Genomic DNA, 11,101 nt, shown 5'->3' on the forward strand with positions numbered 1-11,101 from the left:
CATACTGTCTTAGGAAATCATGCTTTGTGGGTCACTGCAGTTAGTGATTCAATCATATTAGCTTTTTTGGAGGGAAAGTTGAATCACACTGTTGGAAAGATATTGAGCATGTTGTCAACTGAAATCCTAAGTCTCTTTCAAAGGTTTTGTTGCTAAGCCAAATCTTTGCCCAAATACAGGACAAGTTATTTATCCCAATTAAGTTTAATTACATTATTATAACCTGCTGAAATCATTTTAGCTCTTAATTCTGTAACCTAGTTTGATAGCTCTAAAGATAGGATAGGGACCATGTCTGTTTTTATTTACTGCTGTATTTCTTGTACCACAGACAATTTTTGATTTACAATGAATGCTAGTCACACGTTTGATAAACATGCTACCCATATTTTCATTCAAACCATTTAAAAGAAGAAGAGAACCAGACAGATAGAAATATAGACAGTCTCAGAGCATACCAACTACCAGCTCCCTTAATGGGTACCTGATCTGTCAGATGTGGCAATTCAGCCTGTTTTTATTGTGGCCCATATTGCCACTTGTACACTGTCATAAGAACATCAAGAAAGATCCAGCCTTCTACCAAGCAAAAGTTCATTTATGCCATACTAGTCGTATTTCCCAGATCTAATCTAGTAATCCTGTCTAAAAAGAAAAGCAAATTAGCCTTCTTAGTAATGTTGTAAGCATCCTAGTAATCACAGCATGTTCCTTTTATGTTTGTTAAAACTCATTAATTCATTTGATAAGGCATCATGGAAGTTTTCATTCAATGTTTTCATTCTGTAGCAGCACAGTCCTTTTTTCAATGAATGAAAAAGCTATCAGAGCATAATATAAAGTATAAGGAAATCTTTCATATTTAAATCTATGAAGATTAAAAGTGAGACTAGTATTTTCTTTTATTTAAACTACTCTATGGGATAAAAGAGAATGAGAGAAGTTATAAGCATATTTCTTCAAATAACTAAGACAGTTCGTGGGAGACTTTCTATGGATTATAGTAAACATGCTTATCTATATTAATAATGTCTATTTGTTGAGCATGTATCATGTGCTATGCATCATGCTACCATTTTGCATTTATTAGCTCATAGTCCAACAGTCCTTCTAGGTAGGTGTTATCATTTCCTTTCCAAAGACATAGTAAAAGTTAAATCATTTGCTCAGTCATATAGCTGGCAGGTGGCACAGCTGGATTTCAGACCAGATCTGGTCAACACCAGAATTGTACTATCGTGCAACATTATATGTTTAGAGTTTGAGGAATGTATAATTTTGACATCTCTCCCATTTGCTGACAGTGATTCAGAAGTAACCTTTATAGGTTCTCCAAGTATCATGGGATGTAATTCATCTGGGTCAAGAGGCTTGAACTCACTGTAAACATCTAGATGCTCTCATATAAGTGCTTCACACATTCTAGACTTCGAGTGACCCTTACCATCTTACCAGTGTCCACTCTGTCCTTTCAGTTCAAGATCAGCGTTCTTGATGGAACATAAAGATGCAAAATAGGTTTTGAAAAATTCTACTTCCACTTTTTCATTCATCAACCTTAGAACAAGTCTGATCTGTGAGCCTTTTTTATTGTTTTAATTCTCTTTCTGACTGCCACTACCCAGAAAGCTCTTTTGGTTTTCAGATTATGTATATATATCTAAAAGCCTTGCTAGAAAAAGTATCTTCATATCTAGTGGTATTCGGTAATTTTTCCAAACCTAGGAAAGAAATTGGCCACAACCTAAATTAAGTAAAGTAACTTTAGTAGAAAAAAATAGATCTAAGCAAAGTAAGTTATAATAATTAGCTTAATACCTCCTTTGAAAGTTTCCAGATTTCTTCAATGAGTGATGACAATTTCACCATTTAATCTACCCAAAAAGTTAAATTGTGTTTAGTCATTGTAAAGTGATTGATACAATGTATAATTTCTTTTCAGAGTGTGATATTTTAAAGCATGGCGTTTGAAAGGTATTTACTTGGAGTACTTGAGACTAGTTAAGGCAAAGATACCATCACAAGAATTTGATATAAAAAAGCGAAGCCCCAAGGATGAAACTGAGTAAGAGCCAAAAATTGGTGGGAAAAAGGAGAAAAGCTCTCTTTGAGACTGTTGCATAGGAAGGGAAACACCAGAGAAAAAGATTTGCTTCATAAAGAAATTGTTTTGGGGAGGACTCAAGATGGCGCTGTGAGAACAACCCAGGATTGGAGCTCTTCTCGTTGAATCTGCAAACGGTGAGTCAGAGCGGATTTCCAGACTGATCTTTGTTGCCCACAGAACGGGGAAACTCCCAAGTATAAAAAAGACACGGGACGCCAGGCAGTAGGTCTGCCTGGCGAAGCCGGCAGCCAGGGCGGCGGCAGCCAGCCCTACCCAGCAATCCCCACAGGGCGCGCTTGTCCGGGTGCCCTGTTGAACCGGCAACCTGAGACTTGAGAGGGCTGGACTTGAGACTGAACGAGACTTGGACAATAGGCCAGCCCAGGGGATTGCAGGGATTGGGATACCCAGTGGGACAAACAAAACCGCGATTTCAAACTATCCCGAGCAGACGGTCCGAGACGCTCTGTGGGGGAGGGGCGTCCACCACTACCGAGGCAACCCGCCCCAACTGAGATACACGCCCACTGCTGACGCAGCCAGCCGTTGCCGAGGCAACCCGCCCCAACTGAGATACACGCCCACTGCTGACGCAGCCAGCCGTTGCTGAGGCAACCCGTCCCTACTGAGATACACGCCCACTGCTGACGCAGCCTGCCGTTGCTGAGGCAACACGCTACAACGAAGAGACTCCGCCGCAGGGCGTGGCAGAGACCACAGCAGAGCCGGCAGGAACAGCGGGAATCACACAACAGCAGGGCGGAGCCTCGGCAGCCAAACAGTGGCTAGTATGCGTCCTAGCTGGGCAGGACCTCAACGGACATCCAAAAATAAAGCCCAAACCCCTCAACACAGAGCATTTGAGGAAAAAAAAAAAAGGGGGTTTTTTAATGAGCTCTGTTGCAGCAGAATCAAACATAGCAGCATAACAGCCCTGAATGAACAACAGAGTGCACAGCTCAGCAATTAAACCCCTATAAAGTACAAACTGTCTCCTCAAGCAGCTCCCTGACCCCTCTATATCCAAAAGACTGACATTAGGCAGGCATCATCCTGGGACAAAGAGAGCAGAAAAAGAAACTGGTAGCATCCCTCGCTGTGCCACAGCTACTAGAGGTGCACCCCAGGCAAGCAGGGTCTGGAGCGGACCTCAGCAGTCGTACAGCGAAGGGGCTAGACTGGTAGAAGGAAAACCAAGCAACAGAAATACTTCATCATCAACATTCTGGGTGTCCACTCAGAGACCCAATCGAAAAGTCAGCAACTACGCAGACGACCAGCGGACAAATCCACAAAGACGGGAAGAAACCAGCGCAAAAAGGAGGAAAACACCCTAAACGAGAACACCTCGCCTCCTAGAAAGGACCAAAACTCCTCACCAGCAAGGGAACAAAGCTGGACGGAGAATGACTGTGACGAAATGACGGAATTAGACTTCAGAAGATGGATAATGAGAAACTTTTGTGAGCTAAAAGATCATGTATTAAATCAATGCAAAGAAACTAAGAACCTTGAAAAAAGATTTGAAAAAAGATTCGAGGAAATGATAACAAGAATGGATACCTTAGAGAGGAATATGAATGAATTAAAGGAGCTGAAAAACACAATACGAGAACTTCGCGAAGCAAACACAAGTTTCAATAGCCGAATTGACCAAGCAGAAGAAAGAATATCTGAAGTCGAAGACCAACTCAATGAAATAAAACGAGAAACCAAGATCAGAGAAAAAAGCGCAAAAAGGAATGAACAAAGTCTCCAAGAAATGTGGGACTATGTGAAAAGACCTAACCTACGTTTGATAGGTGTACCAGAAGGGGACGAAGAGAATGAATCCAAGCTGGAAAATACTCTTCAGGACATCATCCAGGAAAATTTCCCCCACCTAGCAAGACAAGCCAACACTCAATTGCAGGAAATACAGAGAACACCACAAAGATATTCTGCAAGAAGAGCAACCCCAAGGCACATAATCGTCAGATTCAACAGGGTTGAAATAAAGGAGAGAATACTAAGGGCAGCCAGAGAGAAAGGTCGGGTCACCCACAAAGGGAAGCCCATCAGACTCACAGCAGATCTCTCGGCAGAAACACTACAAGCCAGAAGAGAGTGGGGGCCAATATTCAACATTCTTAAAGAAAAGAACTTTCAACCCAGAATTTCATATCCAGCCAAACTGAGCTTCAGAAGTGAAGGAAGAATAAAATCCTTTGTGAACAAGCAAGTACTCAGAGATTTTGTCACCACCAGGCCGGCTTTACAAGAGCTCCTAAAAGAGGCACTACACATAGAAAGGATCAATCAGTACCAGCCATTCCAAAATCACACTGAATGCTAAAAAGCTTCAACATAATGAAGAATCTACAACAACTAACAGGCAAAACAGCCACTTAGCATCAAAATGGCACTATCAAATTCACACATAACAATATTAACCCTAAATGTAAATGGACTAAATGCACCAATCAAAAGACACAGACTGGCAAATTGGATAAAAATCCAAAACCCATCAGTGTGCTGTATACAGGAAACCCATCTCACATGCAAGGATACACAAAGGCTCAAAATAAAGGGATGGAGGAAGATTTACCAAGCTAATGGAAAGCAAAAAAAAGCAGGAGTTGCAATTCTCATCTCTGATCAAATAGACTTTAAAGCAACAAAGATCAAAAGAGACAAAGAAGGCCATTACATAATGGTAAAAGGATCGATACAACAAGAAGAGCTAACGATCCTAAACATATATGGACCCAACACAGGAGCACCCAGATACATAAGGCAAGTTCTTAATGACTTACAAAAGGACTTAGACTCCCACACAATAATAGTGGGAGACTTTAACACTCCACTGTCAATACTAGACAGATCAACCAGACAGAAAATCAACAAGGATATCCAGGGCTTGAACTCAGACCTGGAGCAAGCAAACCTGGTGGACATTTACAGAACTCTGCACCCCAAATCCACAGAATACACATTCTTCTCAGCACCACATCACACCTACTCTAAAATTGACCACATAATTGGAAGTAAAGCACTGCTCAACAAATGCAAAACAACTGAAATCATAACAAACAGCCTCTCAGACCATAGTGCAATCAAGTTAGAACTCAGAATTCAGAAACCGACCCAGAACCGCACAGCTTCATGGAAACTGAACAACTGGCTCTTGAATGTTGACTGGGTAAACAACGAAATGAAGGCAGAAATAAAGAAGTTCTTCGAAACCAATGAGAACGAAGACACAACGTGCCAGAACCTCTGGGACACATTTAAAGCAGTCTCTAGAGGAAAGTATATAGCAATAAGTGCCCATATGAGGAGAATGGAGAGATCCAAAATTGACACCCTATTGTCAAAATTGAAAGAGCTAGAGGAGCAAGATCAAAAAAACTCAAAACCCAGCAGAAGACAAGAAATTACTAAGATCAGAGCTGAACTGAAAGAGATAAAGACACAAAAAAACCTTAAAAAAATCAATAAATCCAAGAGCTGGTTTTTTGAAAAGATCAACAAAATAGACAGACCACTAGCCAAATTGATTTAAAAAAAGAGAGAGAACAACCAAATAGATGCAATAAAAAATGATAAAGGGGAAATCACCACAGATTCCACAGAAATTCAAACCATCATCAGAGAATATTACAAACAACTATATGCGCATAAACTAGTAAACCTGGAAGAAATGGATAAATTCCTGGACTCCTGTGTCCTCCCAAGCCTAAACCAGGAGGAAGCTGAAACTATGAATAGACCAATAACAAGGTCTGAAGTCGAGGCAGCAATTAAGAGCCTACCTCACAAAAAAAGCCCAGGTCCAGACGGGTTCACAGCCGAATTCTACCAGACACACAAGGAGGAGCTGGTACCATTCCTTCTAAAACTATTTCAAACAATCCAAAAAGAGGGAATCCTTCCCAAATCATTTTATGAGACCAACATCATCCTGATACCAAAACCCGGCAGAGACCCAACGAGAAAAGAAAACTTCAGGCCAATATCCATGATGAACATAGATGCAAAAATCTTCAATAAAATATTGGCAAGCCGTTTGCAACAGCAAATCAAAAAACTTATTCATCACGATCAAGTAGGATTCATCCCGGGGATGCAAGGCTGGTTCAACATACGCAAGTCTATCAACGTAATTCACCACATAAACAGAACCAAAAACAAAAACCACATGATTATCTCAATTGACGCAGAGAAGGCATTTGACAAAATTCAACAGCCCTTTATGCTAAAAACCCTCAATAAACTCGGTATCGATGGAACGTATCTCAAAGTAATAAAAGCTATTTATGACAAACCAACAGCCAATATCATACTGAATGGGCAAAAACTGGAAGCATTCCCTTTAAAATCTGGCACTAGACAAGGATGCCCTCTCTCACCACTCCTATTCAATATAGTACTGGAAGTTCTAGCCAGAGCAATCAGGCAAGAAAAAGAAATAAAGGGTATTCAAATAGGAAAGGTGGAAGTCAAATTGTCTCTATTTGCAGACGACATGATAGTATACCTAGAAGACCCCATTGCCTCAGCCCAAAAACTCCTGAAACTGATAAACAACTTTAGCAAAGTCTCAGGATATAAAATCAATGTGCAAAAATCACAAGCATTCGTCTACACCAATAACAGACTTAAAGAAAGCCAAATCAAGAGCGAACTGCCATTCGCAATTGCTACAAAAAGAATAAAATACCTTGGAATACAACTCACAAGGAACGTAAGGGACCTCTTCAAGGAGAACTACAAACCACTGCTCAGCGAAATCAGAGAGGACACAAACAGATGGAGAAACATTCCATGTTCATGGTTAGGAAGAATTAATATCGTGAAAATGGCTATACTGCCCAAAGTAATTTACAGAATCAACGCTATCCCCATCAAGCTACCATTGACTTTCTTCACAGAACTGGAAAAAACCACCATGAACTTCATATGGAACCAAAAGAGAGCCGGCATAGCCAAGTCAATTCTAAGCAAAAAGAACACAGCGGGGGGCATCACACTACCGGATTTCAAACTATACTACAAGGCTACAGTAATCAAAACAGCATGGTACTGGTACCAAAACAGAGATATAGACCAATGGAACAAAACAGAGGCACCAGAGGCAACACAACATACATACAGCTATACAATCTTTGATAAACCTGACAAAAACAAGCAATGGGGCAAGGATTCCATGTTTAACAAATGGTGTTGGGAAAACTGGCTAGCCATGTGCAGAAAGCAGAAACTGGACCCCTTCCTGACACCTTACACTAAAATGAACTCCAGATGGATTAAAGACTTAAACATAAGACCTGGCACCATAAAAACCCTAGAAGGAAATCTAGGCAAAACCATCCAGGACATAGGAGTAGGCAAGGACTTCATGAACAAAATACCAAAAGCATTGGCAACAAAAGCCAAAATAGACAAATGGGACCTAATGAAACTCCACAGCTTCTGCACGGCAAAAGAAACAGTCACTAGAGTGGATCGGCAACCAACAGAATGGGAAAAAATTTTCGCAGTCTACCCATCTGACAAAGGGCTGATATCCAGAATTTACAAAGAACTCAAACAGATTTACAGGAAAAAAACAAACAAGCCCATTCAAAAGTGGGCAAAGGATATGAACAGATACTTTACAAAAGAAGACATATATGAGGCCAACAATCATATGAAAAAATGCTCATCGTCACTGGTCATCAGAGAGATGCAAATCAAAACCACATTGAGATACCATCTCACGCCAGTTAGAATGGCGATCATTAAAAAATCTGGAGACAACAGATGCTGGAGAGGATGTGGAGAAAAAGGAACACTTTTACACTGTTGGTGGGAGTGTAAATTAGTTCAACCATTGTGGAAGACAGTGTGGCGATTCCTCAAGGCCTTAGAAATAGAAATTCCATTGGACCCAGCAATCCCATTACTGGGTATATATCCAAAAGACTATAAATCGTTCTACTATAAGGACACATGTACACGAATGTTCATTGCAGCACTGTTTACAATAGCAAAGACCTGGAATCAACCCAAATGCCCATTGATAATAGACTGGATTGGAAAAATGTGGCACATATACACCATGGAATATTATGCAGCAATCAGAAATGATGAGTTCGTGTCGTTTGTAGGGACATGGATGAATCTGGAGAACATCATCCTCAGCAAACTGACACAAGAACAGAAAATGAAACACCGCATATTCTCACTCATAGGTGGGTGATGAAAAATGAGAACACATGGACACAGAAAGGGGAGTACTAAACACTGGGGTCTATTGGGGGGAAAAGGGGAGGGCCAGTGGGAGGGGGAGGTGGGAAGGGATAGCCTGGGGATAAATGCCAAATGTGGGTGAAGGGGAGAAGAAAAGCAAAGCACACTGCCATGTGTGTACCTACGCAACTGTCTCGCATGCTCTGCTCATGTACCCCAAAACCTATAATCCAATCCAATAAAAAATTAAAAAAAAAAAAAAAAGAAATTGTTTTACACTGGTCATAATCCCAAAGTTAGAACTATCACCCAGATTAGTGATTAAATAACCACACTAATACATAATCATAAATGTAGTTTTTAAAACTCAGCCATACATAAGCCAAGCAGTAGTGAGAATGTCAGGACACATTGGCGATACATTAGAAATGACAGTACACATTATTTTTATCTTTGTTGCTTAATCTGGCATTGCTTATTCACTTGTAAAAATAACTGGATTTATTACACTTTGTATCATAAAAATCCTGAGTTGGATGTTTTACATAGCTTTAATTTAGTGTAAAGATACTACTTCTCAACATCAAGAAACTATGTGATTTTAAATAATTCTGTAACTTTCCAAGCAGTGTTAAGACATATAGAGAATTCAGTTATTCTTTTTATTCTTTGATAGCAGTGTTTTCTTTGATCACGTATACATATATTTGATCTATAAATGTGTATGTATGTATGCGTGTTACATAAATGTGCATGTGACTAAATTAATTCCATTCTCCCTAGAATAAGGAAGGAACTAATTGACCATAATCAGACTATCCTGATCATTATCTATTAGGTTATACTCAGTCTTTTAACCAGTGCATTAACATGTTTTATCCAGGTTTATTGGCTTTGCCTTATAGGAATTCGTTTAACTGAAGTTTACATGTGTAGTCCTCAGTATCCTCAGAAATGCTTGAACTACTTTGTGTGTAAATTTTTTTTGTTGTTGTTTGAGATGGAGTCTCACTCTGTTGCCCAGGCTGGAGTGCAGTGACGAAATCTCAGCTCACTGCAGCCTTTGCCTCCAAGGTTCAAGCGATTCTCCTGCCTCAGCCTCCTGAGTAGCTGGAATTACAGGCGCACGCCACCACGCCTGGCTAATTTTTGTGTTTTTAGTAGAGACTGGGTTTCACCATGTTGGTCAGGCTGGTCTCAAAGTCCTGACCTCGTGATCCATCTGCCTTGGCCTCCCAAAGTGCTGGGATTACAGGTGTGAGCCACCACACCCAGCCGTGTGTGAACTATTTTTATATTCTCAGAGACAGTACAGCCTAAAGGTCTCAATCCCAGATGGGATCGAATCCCAGACTACCTACTGACCTTTGAGCAAATTAATTTCTCTGTGCCTCAGCTTCCTCATCTGCAAATTGGAGATAATAGTGCCTATCTCACATGTTATAAGGATTAAACTAATTAACATACATACCAGTGCCTGCCACTTGATAAACCTTTGTAATTATCTGCAAAAGTCAGGAGGTTCCCCCAAAGGCGATGTGGAATGGCAAAATCAGTTTTTATGTCTGAAGTTATCACTATGGAGATACTGTTGGCAAGGCTTCAGCCAGTTGCTGGAGAGATTAATTTCGGCAAGTTTTGTGTCAAGGAAACCAGATAAGAGGCTGCTGCAGTAATCCAGGCAAAAAAATGAAGAGGCCTGAATTATATAACAAACAGTAGTGGGATCAGAAGCAAAAAATATTAAGGCAATATTAAATATAATACACAGGATTTGTTCACTGTTTGGCTGTGAGAGTTGAAGGATTCATAAAGGATTCCCAGGTTTCGGTCTAGGAGGACATTCTGTAAAACAGAATCTAGAAAAAGATTGAGTTCCAAAAATCTCAAGTACCTGTATACATCCAAGAGGGGATGCCCAATAGGCAATCTGTTCACACTCCAGAAAAGCTGAATTGCAGATACCAAACTCAGTTAGTACAGGAAACAGTTGAAGTCAAGGAAGTAGATAACATTGGATTTGCATTTATCCTCTTTTTCAATGACCAGGCAATCAAAGCCTACCTTAGGCTAGAAAACATCATCTAATGAAGTTCTGAACATTAAAGGGAAATCATATTGAAGTTAATTGTGAAGTTTTTTGCAGATGGCTAATGCTTCAAAGGTAGAAACTGTTTGCTCAGTGATTTGGGTGAAAACATGAACATGAGTCCCTGGTGCTACATTTCCCATCACAGATTGAACAACTGCCAGTGATAGGACCTTCTTTTGGCTCCTGGGGACTTAATTTCCCTACGGAACTATTGTGGTTATTCAGCTTTAAGACCTTGTAGGAAGAATCAGTTATTTCTCTCTGGGGTCTTACTCAGAGCAAGCAATATGTAAGTAAATAGTCACTAAGGAGAAACGAGAAATAAACAAGCTTTTAGCAAAATGTATGAACAATTGTTTAAAAAACTGGCCAAATCCTTACAAAAATTATAATTTAGACTAAGATAGCTACCCTGTTTTGGATCCTAATCAATATAACCTACATGAGAATGCATAATTCACACCAGTTTTGCTGTTCCCAACATAAAGAAAAAGGTGCATTTCACTTTATGCTAATTACTGCATGTAGTGGTTGTACAAAAGATTGTTTCAGGCAGGGAGAGCTCAAAACCAGGAATGAGAATGAGCGTGCAGGCCCAGTTCTGCTAGTGCTGCGATCTTGGCCAAGTCTTAACGTGTAGAATGCAGATAATCTCTCTTTTTTGCTCTACTGTCCCAGAGTTGTGATCA

Source organism: Callithrix jacchus, chromosome 3, assembly GCF_049354715.1.
Source record: "Callithrix jacchus isolate 240 chromosome 3, calJac240_pri, whole genome shotgun sequence".
NCBI classification, from domain to species: Eukaryota; Metazoa; Chordata; class Mammalia; order Primates; family Cebidae; genus Callithrix; species Callithrix jacchus.